General features: G+C 36.7%; 1 long non-coding RNA gene across 1 annotated transcript; it reads right to left on the bottom strand.

The window, feature by feature from the left end:
• Positions 1-15807: 15807 nt before the first annotated feature.
• LOC136209906 (uncharacterized) lies at positions 15808-16639 on the bottom strand. Its single transcript, XR_010677716.1, has 2 exons — positions 16452-16639; positions 15808-16193 (listed from the first exon to the last, which is right to left on the bottom strand). It is a non-coding gene; the product is annotated as an uncharacterized lncRNA (long non-coding RNA).
• Positions 16640-17594: the final 955 nt, after the last annotated feature.

Genomic DNA, 17594 nt, shown 5'->3' with positions numbered 1-17594 from the left:
GTGAGACAAGTGTCATTAAAAAGGTGGGAAATAACGATGTTATAAAAAGTTGAGCACCACATAGTGGCAGAGCCAGGAATTTAGACTTGAGGGGGCTAATTTTAGCCATGCGGTTGAGGGAAAATTTTCAAAGTCCAGCTCGTCAGGGTTGGGCAAAACTTTTTTAGCCTCCAACACGTTAAAACTGTAAAAATGTTATAATTTTTTTAGAAATTAGGATTGAACTAATAGAAAATTAAATATGTTTACACTTTTCACGTTGGACGCTTTTAATGTTTTAGCGAACATACCAAATTTAATTTAGAAAATAAATTATTTGATTCGAAAAAATAAGAAATTAATTTTTTTAATGGTAAAGACATAATAAAAATGAATTCAAAAGTGTGATCAAAATAAAGAGTCCATTTAAATTAATTAATATGGTAACATATTTTTATAATTAATGAAAAATAAAGTTAAAATAAATAAAAATGAGGTTAAGGAGAATTGAACCAAGGACCTCTCAAATAATAGCATGCATTCTTAACCATCTCATCCATCTTTAAATATTGTAATAATATTACATAGAGTCAATGGTGATTGATGGCTGAGCATGCCCTTTGGGCCGCGTGGACTTTTGCGTACCTTTTTATGTTAGTATAAAAGGAAAGGAGTTATTCTTTTGACCAAATTTTGGCTCTTTCTTCAGTCTGCTCAGTGCTATGAAAAAAGAGAGATAATTGAGTCTTCGTGTATTCTGAGTGCTCGCATAGTGCGATGGTGCCCGAATTGAGTCTTCACTATAAGTAGGTGCTTCATTAGGGTGATGCTGAAAGTAACAAGGTCAGTTCCTTCTTCTTTATTTCTTTTTACTTGTTTTCTGCTATTCATTAGGTATTCTTTTAGGCGGTTTGAGCTAGTGCATAAAATTAGCATGTCTAGTGAGCCTAATGTTAAGTGCCATTCTTAGGGAGACGACTTTCGTGGAGAGTGGGCGAGTTAGATAGAGGAAAAGAAAAGGGCTACTATGCAGGGTGATAATTTGGATACGGACAACAAAAGGAGCAAAGTGGAGGGGAAAATGCATGTGAGTAAATCACCAGTGGTGAAAATGGCACCGTTTCTGCCACATCCGACAATCGATGTTCGAGTTAATGGGGTGACAATTGAAGTATAGTGCTCGAGTATTTGTTAAAGGAAGGCGAGTACTTTGGGATTTTTATGAAAGGATGCGATGTAGGGTGTGGCCCCATGGTGCTGGAGTGGCGGGATCTAACAACATGCGTTATGACTTAGAGGACCGTCAGAGCGCTCATGTGTTTAAATGCCTGGATGATGCATGGAGCATCATTGGAAGGAAAGATTTAAGAGCAATCTTAATTCTGTTCTGCATCGGGGAGCCTTATGAGTTGAGTACCCTGTTGAAACACCTTTCCAAATGATTTTGATTTGATAAAATTATTTAAGTTAATCCCATGATTAAGACAACTAAATTTAAGTGCTTTGATTTAATTGTACTAATGTGTCTGTTCAATGTTGAGTATATTAACTAATGAGAACAGGAACTAAGTGTTCAATAAAAAGAAAGACAGAACGAAGTCAGCATAAGCAAAGACGCACAGCAGAAGCTGAGTAAAATATAACTCAGCATTATAAGAGAAAAGTCTTCTTCAAAATAACGCTTCAAGGCGAAGCCGACCAAAGAAGCTGAGTAGAACGTAACTCAGCCCCGTCAGAAGATATCTTAAAGGCAAAGCCAAACGATCAAGCTGAGTATTCGTCAGGACATCGCCAATGATCCGTTGACTAAAAGACAAACGCCCGACATAGGTCTGCAACAATTCAGAAGCCTCAGAAATCCGCCTAGAGACCTTTTTTAGACGCATGGATCAACTAGCATTTGGCTAGAGGACAAAACTGGCGCTAGAAGACGAACCTGGCGCAAGAAGACGAAACTGGCGAGCCTGACGCCTGCTGAATTCAGACGACAGGATTGGCCTGTAAATTCTGAATGCTGACCTATCAATGACGAAAGAAGACCGTTTGAATTCAACGGATATGTCCGAATTCAAATCATTGGAGCTTCAGATTTTGCTACAAAAGGACAAGTTCATCACTTGGATCCTTTGCCGAATTACAAAAAGAGAAAAGACAAGCAAGATCTTCACTAAGTTAAAAGATCCAAAAGAGAAGCTGTCTGATTAAAAAAAAACAAGTTTCTTACACCCAATTCCAATCATTGTGTAAAAGTCTAGAGTGAATTTGTATTCATCTAAAGTGTTCTTCATTTAGAGAGAAAAAACTTGTATCAACTGTAAAGGTTAGAAGAATGGAGCTGAGTACTCGGTTTTAGTACTCAGCGGTAGAGAAAATCTGAGTGTTCGGTTATAGCGCTCAGTAGGATTGAGTAGACGAATAGAGGACGATACTGTTGCATACTCAATTGCTTTGTAAACGGTTTGTGCTCTACCTTTAAAGAGCTCAGTAGTGGATTGAAAAAGCCCGGAGGGATTCTGGGGACTGGACGTAGGCAGTGAGGCCGAACCAGGATAAGACTGCTGAATAATCTCTAACCCTCTTCTCTTGATATATGTATTGCTTGCTTAAATTACTCAGTATATAATTTGTATAAGCCGACACTGAGTAATCAGAGTGCTCAGTTGGAAGCTGATCTAAAGTGGTATCTCCCAATTCGCAATTGAAACAGCTCTAGTCAGTGTCTGATTAAAACTGTCTCACACTTCACTCAGCCTTGCTGACCTAAAGCTGAGTTAAATTATCAAACATTAAATTAAGCCAGCCTTATTAAGCGAAAAAGTTATATTAGTTCCTAACCCCCCCTTGGAACTAATCCTATTATCGGGACCAACATGTTGGGGTTTAGTGTCCTATAGACAATTGTTGCAGGATACAAACTTAATGTAAATGAATTGTTCTTTATATCATTTGTTTTAATGAGATATATGTTTTATAACTATATAAAGGCAATCCCTTTTAAGCACTAAATAAAGTCTAATAAAAGGAAATCCGTAAGTTTGTTTAAAGTGATTATAAAGTGTTCATACAAGCATGAAGTGAGACAAAACTTTATAATAAACTAATAAACTTAAAACCACCCCAAGTCAAGTGATATGTTTAGGATTGATATATCACTGTTGAGACTTGTATGTAACAATGTCTTCTGTCCGACAGAAAGCTGATCTCACAAGCTTCATATATATAGATATCTGGACAGTTACATAGATCCGATGAAACGTCGTTCATTAGGATTGGGGATCCGATTTGAGATAACAGGATGGATAGATTCATCCTTGTCACCTGTTCATCTCATTGGTATTAATAGGTATAAGTAATCCTCAGACTCAAAGGAATGTTAATTGGTCATCCTGAATTACTGAATGTGAGACTTTGATCCTGCGGTCCCACGATCCTTAACAGAGATGACTCTGGGGTGTGAACTGCAAAGGTTGGGTGTCACAGGAAGTAATGTCAGGGTAGTTATACATTGGATTGAGCATTTATCACTCCCGATTAATGGGAGATATATCCAAGGATCGCTTGTGGAAGACTCGACTCTAAATCCTTGCAAGGTGATAGCTTAAGACTTGAAATACAGATTTCACTTAACCTATCTATTTGAGTTGACTCGGCCTGAACAAGTAAAACGAACGTCTCGCTATATGTGACTTGACATCATCCATAGTCATAAGATTCAGTTCAAGGATATAGTTGATAAAGGATCGAATTATACTGTAACTAATACGGAAGGGTTAACGACAGAATCAACCTGTCTTCTTAACGGACTCTGGGGAAATGATTACAGACTTGCCAATAACATACTCAGTACATCATTCCGTTATGCAAGGATTAAATATAATTCTTGAAGAAATTAATTTAATAGTTGCATACGGCCAGAAGTAGTAAGAACCTAATGGATCACACATAAGACTTGGAACCAAAAGAGAGATGGATGTCATTAATAGATGGAAGCCCAAATGAGCCCAGTAAGGCCCATTTAATTAGGAGAGGCCGAAATTTGTATATAATAAGTTAGGAATTATTTTAATTCCCTTAATCCTAATTTGATTAGGTTTGTGAATTAAATTAGTTAAGAGAGATAATTAAATTAGGAGTTTTAATTAGATTAATATACTCCTATTATTATCCAATTAGGTTATTTATTATTATCCTAAATATATTAGATATATTATAAGATAATAATTAGGAATCCTATTCCGAATTGAATTCCTATTAAGTAACCTATTCCTATCTAACTAGGGTTTAGATACAAGTTATTATATATACCCCCCTAATGTGTGAATTTCGACCAAGCCCTAACCCTCCCCTCTATGTGATTTTCGAAACCTACATCTAGAGAGAGAAAAAGATTTCGCATCCCCTAGTTCGTGGACAAGAATTCATACGGCTTCCGTCGATTGATTAATTTCATTCATCTCCTTTTCTCTTTGATCTTGTGTTGGTTAATTAGAGGCAATCTATTTTGGTTGCATCTCATAAGGGTTGATTCTATCTTAACCTCACCGTGTTATACTTCGTGCTTGGGATCTCGGAGAAGAATTGTGGGCACTTCTTTAACAACGGTAGATTGTTCTTCAAAAGGTATTCCTTCTTATCCCTCTTTATATGAAATAACGATTAACGGATCCTATGGTTAAAAGGAAGTAGGCTAAAATTTTTATATTTCCGCTGCTATACCTTAGCCTAATTTCCAACAGTGGTATCAGAGCCATCGTTAAATCCGCTATTTCATATATGAAATTTAGAAGTTTTTCAATAGGATTGAATAAATATTTATGGTTAGGATTAATTAACAAATTGTTTGATTAATTAATTCTAAAGATAAATAAATTTTAGTTAATTGTTAATTAAAATTGATTATGCGTATGTTCCTAATTATTTCGGTTGATAATCATTATAACAAAATCTATTTGTTTTATAGTTAGGTTAATAAAATTAGTTTTATTAATTCTAAAAGATAAAACGGAAATCTATTGTAGTTTTTCCTATTTCTGAAAATCGTTTTTAAAATCGTTTTAAAATCTGATATATATATATATATATATATATATATTTAAAAAAAAAAATACGACAGCGGCTCGGGTCGCGCCTCACGGCGCGACCAGCCGCTGTCGCGCGGCTGCTGCCTCGCGGCAGCAGCCGCGGGGCTGCTACCAAACGGCAGCAGGCCAATTTCGGGCCCCGGCCCGAATCCCACTTGATTTTAATTGTTAAAATCGGCTTGTAAATAATTTATATATATATATATATATATATATATATATGTTTCGGAAATCAATAGTTTTCTGTTTTGATTATCGAATGAAAAAATTCGTTTAAAAGTTTGTCTTTACCAAGTTGTAAATCAAAGCGTTAAATGAATTGAAATCAAAATAATTGGGACATGCATAATTGACGTTTTATATGGTTATATTAATCTAAGGATTAATATAAAGATACGAAGCGATAAGATGTAAAATTGGATGAAAGTTAATTTGACGAGTTAATGTGATTAACCTAAATATTACATAAGACGGTTATGTAATCAACCAATTAAATTTATTTAATTGAGTCTTTGCATGTTTGGAGTTATGGACATATTTGGACCCTCTTTTAGTCTTTTGGTATTTTTGAAATAGGGCATGCGCGTCCTGCCTTTCTACTATCTATTGTAATTTCTCATCTCATCTAATTCCCTTCAATTCAGTTGAAATTTTCTCATAGTAGTATAGAAATTAATATGTAATTTCAAGGCGCCATGGAGAAGACGGAGGACCTAAAGAGAAATATGTAATAGTTAGTATTTCCTTAGGTTTGGCCTTTTATTCCGTCTCTGGCTCGACGGAATAATTTAGCCAATGTATGTATGTGTGTCTGATGTATGCTAAAGCAAATCAAGACTAAGTTAGATTATGAGACTTAAATAAAAATCTCTCATTAAAAAGTTAAGTAAATAAGCAAGTTATTAAAATCGGTTGCCCCTCCCTAATATTATAATTCAGCCGGCAGTATTGGGGGCCTTTGGGTTGTTGGGTAAACTCAAGCTCGGGGTCTTATGGTAACACCTGGATGATCGAAAATCGTTCTTTCATGAATATGGGGTAATACTTAAATTAGAGTATGATAATTGGATGGGCAAACTCATGTTGTCATAAACTAATGGGCAAGAGGGTTGGGATTAATATGAATGACATATTAGTTACTAATGTGGTTAGTAACCCAATAACATGGGAATCACATTCGAGATGTGATTGATTGCATGAATCTACCTAACAAATGGGACTAGCTTGTTGGTTAAAGTCAAGGCGAAATCTCAGGAGTTAGGATCCTAGCTCACTAAAGGATTTGTGAAATTCTTCGAATTAATATGGAGGGCTATTAATTTGGCAAAATAGTGGGAGCAATCTGAAATAAATTAAAAGGCCTATAATCTTAGATTGTTATACTTTAAAGCAAATGAATGACATACGTTTACTCTTTCTCACTCTCAGGTTTTGTTTAAAAACACACTCTTAAAATCATGACTAAAACCAATCTGCAAAACATTCTTACCGATAACAAACTGAATGGTTCAAACTTCACCGACTGGTTTCGCAACCTCAAAATTGTTTTGAAGTTCGAGAAAATTGGGTATGTACTTGATACATCGATACCCCCTGTCCCTGAAGATGATGCTCCCATCGAGGAAATTGATGCTTATCAGAAGCACAAGGCTGATGACGATCATGCCGGATGCATCATACTTGCATCGATGACATCGGAATTACAAAGGCAACATGAGGAGATGAACGCCTATTCCATTATCATGCACCTAAAGGAATTGTTTGGGAAACAAACCAGGTGCGAACGCTACGAGATATCCAAGCTGTTATATCGTTGCAGGATGCAAGAGGGCACATCAGTCATGACACATTGTGTCAAGATGATTGGCTACATTACCAAACTTTCTAGTATTGGATTTGCGATGGATAACGAATTAAGTGTTGACTTAATTCTTCAATCCCTCCCAGAAAGTTATTCACAGTTCATTATGAACTATCAGATGAATGACTTGCAAACCTCTCTTGAAGAGCTTGCAAACATGCTCAAGTCAGTTGAGCCTAATATGAAGAAAGACAAGACCATACCGGCTCTTATAATTGAGTGATCGAAGAAAAGGAAAGGGAATTTTCCCAATCCTAAACATCCCAAGAAAGGTAAGAAAGCTGTGTCCAAGGGAAAGGATGTGAAGAAGCCCAAAGGAGAATGCCACTTCTGTGGTAAAGACGGGCATTGGAAGAGAAACTGCAAGGAGTATCTAGCCACCCTCAAGAAGGGAAAAGGCGGTGCTTCTACATCTGGTATGTTTTATATTGAAATAAATACAGTTTCACTGTCTGAATCTTGGGTACTTGATACCGGATGTGGATCTCATATTTGTACAAATATGCAGGAGCTAAAACAGACTAAGGAACTTAAGAAAGGAAGCATAAACTTGCGAGTTGGAAATGGAGCAAGAGTTGCCGCCCTCGCAATTGGAGATTATGTTTTACCTTTGCCCTCTGGGCTTGTAATAGAATTAAGGAATTGTTTATACGTTCCTGAGATGTCTCGTAACATTATTTCTATTAGCCGTCTTGTTGACGACGGTTTTCATATTTCAATAAAGAACAATAGTTGCAATTTTTATAAAGATTCGATCTTTTATTTTTCAGGAATATCACAAAATGGGATTTATGTGTTAGATGATAAAACTCCTGTTTTTACAATTGATACCAAAAGACATAAGATAGATAATTCAACTTACTTGTGGCATTGTCGTTTAGGCCATATAAACAAGAGACGCATGCTAAAGCTACATTCAGATGGGCTTATAGATCCAATCGATTCCGAATCATTGGAAACATGCGAATCATGTTTAAAAGGTAAAATGACAAAGACACCCTTTAGCAATAAAGGTGAGCGTGTATCAGACACTCTAGGACTCATTCATTCAGATGTATGCGGTCCTATGTCGGTCCAAGCAAGAGGAGGATTCAGATACTTCATAAGCTTCATAGATGACCATACCCGATATGGTTACGTCTACTTGATGAAGCACAAATCAGAAGCTTTTGAGAAATTCAAATGCTTCAAGAATGAAGTGGAAAATCAATTAGAAAGGAAAATAAAGACGCTTCGATCCGATCGAGGTGGTGAATATCTTTCAGATGATTTTCTGAATTATCTAACTGAATGTGGGATATGCTCACAATGGACACCTCCCTATACACCACAACACAATGGTGTATCCGAAAGGAGAAACCGTACCCTATTAGATATGGTACGATCCATGATGAGCATGGCCTTACTTCCAAAGTCGTTCTGGGGCTATGCCTTAGAAACTGCCCTCTTCACCCTGAACCGAGTACCAACTAAATCCACTAGTTCCGCACCATATGAATTGTTCATTGGTAGGAAACCCGTGTTCTCATTTATGAGAGTATGGGGTTGTTCAGCTTTTGTCAAACGCATTGCGTCCGACAAATTAGATTCTAAATCTGATAAATGTTTCTTCATTGGATATCCCAAAGAAACCATGGGGTATTACTTCTATCATCCAGATGATCAGAAAGTAATAGTATCCAGATACGCAACCTTCTTAGAGAAAGAGTTTCTCGAAGAAACACAAAAGGGAAGCATGATTGAAATCGACGAAGTTCAAGAGGAAGAAACACCGACTGAAACAACAGAAGTGGTTGAGGTACCCGAAGAAGTCCCATTAGATGAGACTCCAGTGGCACCTATTCGTAGATCGCGAAGAGTTCGTGAACTCCCAGTTAGATATGGTTTTCTAGTGGGAGATGATAACGAGGTTCCCGTGTTAGACGACGAACCCGAAAACTACGAAGAGGCTCTTACTAGTCCAGATTCTAAAGCATGGCTTGAAGCCATGGATTCTGAAATGGATTCCATGTATATTAACCAAGTGTGGACTTTGGTTGATCCACCCGAAGGGATAATTCCCATTGGGTGCAGGTGGATCTTCAAAAAGAAGACTGACATGGATGGAAAGGTTAGCACCTACAAGGCTAGGTTGGTAGCAAAAGGATATCGTCAGAAACAAGGTGTTGATTATGACGAAACCTTCTCTCCTGTTGCTATGTCCAAATCAATCAGAATCATGCTTGCAATTGCCGCTCATTTTGATTATGAGATTTGGCAAATGGATGTGAAAACAGCTTTCCTAAATGGAAACCTGCTTGAGGATGTATACATGATGTAGCCTGAAGGTTTCATATCGAAGGATGCAAACAAAGTTTGCAAACTTCAGAGATCCATTTATGGACTCAAACAAGCATCTAGAAGCTGGAACAAGCGTTTTGACGAAACCATAAAACAATTTGGTTTCGAACAAAATTGCGAAGAAGCTTGCATTTACAAGAAAGCAAGTGGGAGCTCTATAGCATTTCTCATACTATATGTGGACGATATACTGTTAATGGGAAATGACATTGCTCTATTACAGTCGGTAAAAGTATGGTTATCCGGTAACTTCTCAATGAAAGACCTTGGTGAAGCAGCTTATATACTTGGTATAAAGATCTATAGAGATAGATCGCGAAGACTGCTTGGTCTTTCACAGGCTACATACATTGAAAAGGTGCTAAATCGGTTTAGCATGCTTGAATCGAAATGAGGTAACTTACCCATGGTATATGGAGTAAAGTTAAACAATCATCAATGTCCTAAAACTGATGATGACAAACGACGCATGGCTGTAGTCCCGTACGCCAGCGCGATCGGTTCGATTATGTATGCTATGCTATGCACTAGACCTGACGTAGCGTTCGCGTTATCTGTAACGAGTCGTTACCAAGGGAATCTGGGAGACGGGCATTGGATTGTCGTCAAGAACATTCTTAAGTACTTGAGAAGGACTAAAGATATGTTCCTAGTGTACGGAGAAGGAGATCTGAAAATTGAAGGATTTTCAGACGCTAGTCATCTCACAGATGAGAATGATTTTAAATCCCAATCAGGATACCTGTTTATCTTGAATGGGGGCGCGGTCAGTTGGAAAAGTTCCAAGCAGGGAAGCGTAGCTTTCTCTACGACCGAGTCAGAGTACATCGCTGCTGCGGAAGCAGCAAAGGAAGCAGTTTGGATTAGAAAGTTCATTATAGAACTAGGTGTGGTGCCTGACATTGTCAATCCCATTACTCTGTACTGTGATAACAATGGAGCCATTGCGCAAGCAAAGGAACCACGGTCTCATAATGCATCCAAGCACTACCTAAAGCAATACCACATCATTAGAGAGATTGTGGCTAGAGGAGATGTGAGAATAGAAAGAGTACCTACAGAGGACAACGTTGCAGATCCGTTGACAAAGCCTTTAACCCAGAAAGTACATTATCGTCATTTAACTTCTACTGGGATAAGTTTTAGAAACAATTGGCTTTAGTCCAAGTGGGAGTATGTTGGGGTTTAGTGTCCTATAGACAATTGTTGCAGGATACAAACTTAATGTAAATGAATTGTTCTTTATATCATTTGTTTTAATGAGATATATGTTTTATAACTATATAAAGGCAATCCCTTTTAAGCACTAAATAAAGTCTAATAAAAGGAAATCCGTAAGTTTGTTTAAAGTGATTATAAAGTGTTCATACAAGCATGAAGTGAGACAAAACTTTATAATAAACTAATAAACTTAAAACCACCCCAAGTCAAGTGATATGTTTAGGATTGATATATCACTGTTGAGACTTGTATGTAACAATGTCTTCTGTCCGACAGAAAGCTGATCTCACAAGCTTCATATATATAGATATCTGGACAGTTACATAGATCCGATGAAACGTCGTTCATTAGGATTGGGGATCCGATTTGAGATAACAGGATGGATAGATTCATCCTTGTCACCTGTTCATCTCATTGGTATTAATAGGTATAAGTAATCCTCAGACTCAAAGGAATGTTAATTGGTCATCCTGAATTACTGAATGTGAGACTTTGATCCTGCGGTCCCACGATCCTTAACAGAGATGACTCTGGGGTGTGAACTGCAAAGGTTGGGTGTCACAGGAAGTAATGTCAGGGTAGTTATACATTGGATTGAGCATTTAGCACTCCCGATTAATGGGAGATATATCCAAGGATCGCTTGTGGAAGACTCGACTCTAAATCCTTGCAAGGTGATAGCTTAAGACTTGAAATACAGATTTCACTTAACCTATCTATTTGAGTTGACTCGGCCTGAACAAGTAAAACGAACGTCTCGCTATATGTGACTTGACATCATCCATAGTCATAAGATTCAGTTCAAGGATATAGTTGATAAAGGGTCGAATTATACTGTAACTAATACGGAAGGGTTAACGACAGAATCAACCTGTCTTCTTAACGGACTCTGGGGAAATGATTACAGACTTGCCAATAACATACTCAGTACATCATTCCGTTATGCAAGGATTAAATATAATTCTTGAAGAAATTAATTTAATAGTTGCATACGGCCAGAAGTAGTAAGAACCTAATGGATCACACATAAGACTTGGAACCAAAAGAGAGATGGATGTCATTAATAGATGGAAGCCCAAATGAGCCCAGTAAGGCCCATTTAATTAGGGGAGGCCGAAATTTGTATATAATAAGTTAGGAATTATTTTAATTCCCTTAATCCTAATTTGATTAGGTTTGTGAATTAAATTAATTAAGAGAGATAATTAAATTAGGAGTTTTAATTAGATTAATATACTCCTATTATTATCCAATTAGGTTATTTATTATTATCCTAAATATATTAGATATATTATAAGATAATAATTAGGAATCCTATTCCGAATTGAATTCCTATTAAGTAACCTATTCCTATCTAACTAGGGTTTAGATACAAGTTATTATATATACCCCCCTAATGTGTGAATTTCGACCAAGCCCTAACCCTCCCCTCTATGTGATTTTTGAAACCTACATCTAGAGAGAGAAAAAGATTTCGCATCCCCTAGTTCGTGGACAAGAATTCATACGGCTTCCGTCGATTGATTAATTTCATTCATCTCCTTTTCTCTTTGATCTTGTGTTGGTTAATTAGAGGCAATCTATTTTTGGTTGCATCTCATAAGGGTTGATTCTATCTTAACCTCACCGTGTTATACTTCGTGCTTGGGATCTCGGAGAAGAATTGTGGGCACTTCTTTAACAACGGTAGATTGTTCTTCAAAAGGTATTCCTTCTTATCCCTCTTTATATGAAATAACGATTAACGGATCCTATGGTTAAAAGGAAGTAGGCTAAATTTTTTATATTTCCGCTGCTATACCTTAGCCTAATTTCCAACACAACATACCCTCCCTAAGGCTTCTAATGTTGATGACTTTGTAAAGCAAAGCCCGATGATTATCTACGAGGAGAAACTAGGGTCGGGAATGCGGCTTCCACTATTGCTATTTTTGTTGAGGTGTTGAGGGAGTTCAACATCTGTTTTGGGAAGATACATGCAATATGTGGAGGATGATGATGGATTTTATTTATTGTTCCAGCATCTAGGGATTTAAGTGACTGGATTGGTGTTTCGGAGTGCTTCAGACCATCCAAAGAGGTTTAATCGCAGCATATACCATTTTTGCATCCAAAATTCAATGTTATTGGAGGACTGTCGGATGAAATTTCAGAGTGGAGGCAACAGTTTGTCAAATTCTCCGTGGAGGATCGGGAGTTTCCTTACTATGTAAATTGGAATGGTTTGGCAATGGATCTGAAGACCTGGTTGGCAAAGAGATCAATGACAATGAAAAAGAGCTGTATGTGATTGCTTATTTAGAGGGCTTCCCATTGAAGATAAAACATGATGTTTTGGAACTGATCAAGAACTTTATAATCAATGGCTAGCCTTTTGGAGTCTGTTGCGTATAGCCAATTTGCAGGGCTGGAAGAGGGAAGATGTGGAGGATTGGTTAGTGGCACGGAACCTGACTGCTGGAGATCTTGTGGAACTAGAGTCAGCTGTAGTGAACCTAGATCATCATGGAGGGTCAATCTGCGGGAGTCTTGCACTCGAATCACCATCTATGTGCCAATGTGATCCTGGATATTGTATCTCAATCATTCTAGTTACATAGATGTCTTTTGACTTTCTATTTCCGACAAGTTAGCCCTTGCTAAAAGTCTCAAGAATTATGAAGTATAGTCATGGACACTCCGATTTCCTTAGGAGCATCCCCGATAGGAGCTGTAAATATAATGCTCATAATCCGACGGCAAGAACTGCTCCCTAAGCATCGCCTTCATCCATAGCCAAGATATAATCAGACCCATTCCTCACCTCATTCTTTCTTCCCTCAACTGATCCCACCATACTAATGCTCCTCATTTGAAACGATACCACCAACCTCACTTTCTGCTCATCTGAAATTCCAGCGTATTCAAAGAATTGCTCAACTTCAGACAGCCAATCCAAGAATCCTTCTATGTCCAACTCACCTCTGAATGAAGATAAATTAATCTTAAGTTTAAAAGCATCATTGCTTTCGAAGTTCCATAGGTACCCTTCCCTAATATGATTATTATTAGGGTATGGGTTTTCCCCAGCAACACCCACATGCTTGTTACCTATGTGACTAGCATTCTCCATATTCCCAACATTTCTAAGGGTTCCATCATCCCCAATACTATTTAAACCGTCACTATTGCTATCAACATTGTGAAAATAACGTAGTTAGGTCTCCTTACATCGTGATCCCTAGGACCAGTTTGAGAAGGTGGCAGATGTGCTAAGTTCAGCCTTGGTGAAGGAAACTGTGGTGATGTGGGTTGTCTTCTTGGTTAGGGCTCTAGAATATCTTCTCCCCTCTGGTTTAGGACCTCGACGGACGATCATATCATGGTTAACACTTCGAGCTTAAAGCTTTCAATGGAGGTTTTCATTTCTCTGAGCTGCTCTTATGTTTGTCTATGTCGTTCAATCTGAGGTCGGGTTCAAACTTCCGGTCATTAGCTTCCATGGAGTCTTGAGGTTGCTTTGGTTGAACCATTGCTAAAAAAAGTTTCGGGTTAGGAAACGATTGGCTCTAATACCAACTGATACAGATTAAAGGCAAACGTGATAATTTTGATCGTAAATCAACAAAGAGTTCCTTCACTAGCTAAACTAGTAGGAGTTAATCCAAGATATAGGTATGAAAACCTTGTTCTCAATAAGAAATATTGTTTGATTGATAAAAGTTAACCATCCTTATAAAATAGTGGGGTTTAAATACCTCCACTAAAGAAAGACTAAAGGCATAAATGCCATTGCTAGGGTTACAACACAAAGAGAGCAAAAAGGGTAACACGGGGAAAGATGGTAAAGTGGCACAAAGGAAAATAGGACTAAGTGGCAGAAATAGTAAATAGGACGTAACCGTTGTGGTTGCCAGGTTTGTCTCCTTGGTGTCTCTTTGGGAAGGAAGTAAGGTTGGACTATTCACAAAGAAGTAGCTCCATGGTATCCGATAGGAAGGATTCACCCATGTAAGCTTCGTCAGTCATACATCCGCCCTCTTAGGTTATAAGATTCGCCCCGTGACCCTCATGGAGCATCCGCCAGGTATCGTTTGAATGGAGGATCCATGAAGGATTTCCTCATCAAAATTATATTTAATAATAACAAGGATAAGGTGCAAAAATACCCTTGACGTTTACAGTCAAGACAAAATTATCTCTAACATTGGCAGCAAAGAACAATTTTACTCCTAATGTTGATAAGTTGGGTCGATTTGAGAAATAATTCATCAAATGTCTTATCTGTCATGAATTTTGTCATCTACACTTCACTTATACGCCATTTTATCACTTATTAGTAACGGCTCACAAACATATGATTAGACGCGATTTATTTTAAAAAAAAATATTGTCTTTTTACGAGTTGGATAAAAAAATTCAAATATTTCGCCGAATTTATAAATATTAATATCCAATTCTGCTTAATTTTTTTTTCTCCAATTCTATTATTAAATCGCAAAAAATATGAAATCTTTTTTTAGAACCAACTAATATACAATCGGTGTAGAATAAGAAAAAAAATAATATGTGTCTTATAATAATGTCTGAAATTGCCCAACTTAGAGCATCTCCAACAGTATCTTAAATTGATCTTAAGTTAAAATTTGAGGAGGGATAATGAAAAATTAGCTCCAACAGTCTCTTAGTGGCTTTTCAAATCACTAAGAGCCTCTCAATCCTCTGTATTAATAGAGAGCATCTCTCCACCTCTTAGTGCCTCTTAATTCATTTTTTTATTAATAATTTATTATTGAGTAGTCTCTCTCCTCACACTATTGGTAAATATAACAACAATTAATAATTTTAATGATAAAATAATAAATAAAGAGTGAATATAAGAAGTATTGTTGGAGATGATATGTCTTAGTAACTCTTAAATCACTAAGAATCAATTATTTATATTATTTTTAGAGTGCACCAAGAGCTTTTTGGAGATGCTCTTACCAACATTAGGGAGTAAACTTTATCTTAATTGTCGAAGTTTGGGTAAAATCACAAAGTAAAAAAATATTAAATATATTTTTACACCTTATTCCAAAATAAAATAATTATATCATTAAATTTCTTTATATTTTATTTATTAGCAAATAATATATAACTAATGAATTGAATAATATGTGCATTTAAAAAGCTTATACTAATAAAAAAAAACTATAAAATTATAAAAGATCCGTGCATTACACGGATTTTCGTACTGGTTATTTATCAAAATTATACAGTGCACTGGATGTAATGAAGCCACTCTAATTATTCTCAAAATTAACCGTTCAACAATTGTCAAAATTGATAAAGTGCAATGGATCATAATAGAACTTTTCCACAACTATAATATTATTATTTTCTCACAAATAATTGAATTACATAACTATAGTTGCAGAAGTTCACATCTTTTACCTCCCCCAAAAAAAGATAAGCATAGAAATAGAACTGATTGGAAAAATACTTCTAATGAGAACTGTAATTTGAAACAAAAAGGGGGCAAAAGAGAATCCCAATAATCTAGTTACTAGCATTGGAATTGGTAGGATTTTGGGATGAACTTGAATTTCCCTTTGAATACTTCTGTTTCAGCTCTATAAGCAGTGCTTGATTTTCCTTGTTCAGAATTTGTGCTTTCTTCCTTAGCCTCTCATTCTCCTTCATTATGCTGCAGTTTTTCTGATACAACTTTGTGTTGATCCTATCCATATCTATTCAAAAACGAGGAAACACAATTAGTATTTGGGGATTTCTTAGTTTATCTAGAAAATGAGAAAAATGAAGATGGAATAAGAGTTGTCCCAATCTGTACTCATCTTCAAATTCAGTGTCTTTCGGTTTCCCAAACATTAAAGAAAAGGATATAATAAATTGGTATAAAGGTGAAATAGAAGTAAAGATGAAAAAAACAGACATTGCCTCAACAATTGAAGAAGACAGAAAAGAAGAAGAATTTCTAAAAAGATTACCTTTTCAAGCAAACCTTGTCTGGTGGAGCAGTGAAAAAAGGAAGAAAGAAAATGTTATGTTTGTTTGAAGAAGAGGAAGAGGAAGAGGAAGAGGAAGAGGGAGAATATATATAGAGAAAAAAGATGCCAGTTTTAGAGAGAGAAAGATTATGGTTCTGACAGAAGAATCATGGATGTGTAAGCAAGGAAAGCGGCTGAGCAATGTATTTTGGGTGTTTCTATATGTATGATGATCTTCATGAGGTCATGTTAATGATGATGGTGCTGCTGCTTCATTACTTTTTTACGTTATGCCTGCCCTTAACTCCCCAAGATTCCCAATCATGCTTTTCATTGTTTTCTACGTGGCCTAATACACTGTTTGCTCTCTTAACCTTATCTAAAATGTTTGATTAATTGACTCCTAATTTACATTTACATAGTATTTTATTAGTTCTCTAAACTTTAGGTCCCGGTAAAAACACGGATAAGTTGGGACTTAGTAGTCATAACACCTAGGCATCCCAACTAGATTGGCACCCCGGGTAACTGCAACCACAGACCTGAATATATTAAATAAATAGAAAAGAAGTACAAGGAGAAGGGAGGAAGGAGAGTTAAAGAGTACGCAAGTGTGAAATGTTACAAAGATTATTAAAGATAAAATGCTGGCAGAAAGTAGGCGCTGACGGCCACCAAATTAGATCTTGGGATGTTACTCCATACTGTGCCAGAGAGTCAGCGGCGCCATTACCTTCACGATAAATGTGAGAAATCATAACCTGCATCGAGATAAGCATGGCAACCAGTTTTGATGTAGAAACCATGGGATTTTAGTTGATCAGTTTTTGAGAAGGTGAACAACCATTGAGGAATCAGACTCAATCCACAGATGATGCCAGTTCTTTTCCCAAGCCATATCTACCGTGAAAATAACTGCCCGTAGCTCAGCTATGTCTGCAAAAGAATCTTGAATTGGGAATGCAAAACAGCATCTAGCAAAGCCTCTAAATCATTTTAAACAAATCTAGGTGGCAAATAAATTATTTTAAGAGAGGGGACTAAAGACACACTTTATAAATTTAGGTTAACCAAGATTTTAGTAAGTTCAATCACGAACTTAGTGATGTATTAAGCCTTTTTTACATTAAGTTTCTCCTGCAT

Source organism: Euphorbia lathyris, chromosome 10, assembly GCF_963576675.1.
Source record: "Euphorbia lathyris chromosome 10, ddEupLath1.1, whole genome shotgun sequence".
Classification (NCBI taxonomy): Eukaryota; Viridiplantae; Streptophyta; class Magnoliopsida; order Malpighiales; family Euphorbiaceae; genus Euphorbia; species Euphorbia lathyris.
Note: the sequence above shows the minus strand (reverse complement) of the source record. Positions and strands in the feature narration are given on the sequence as shown.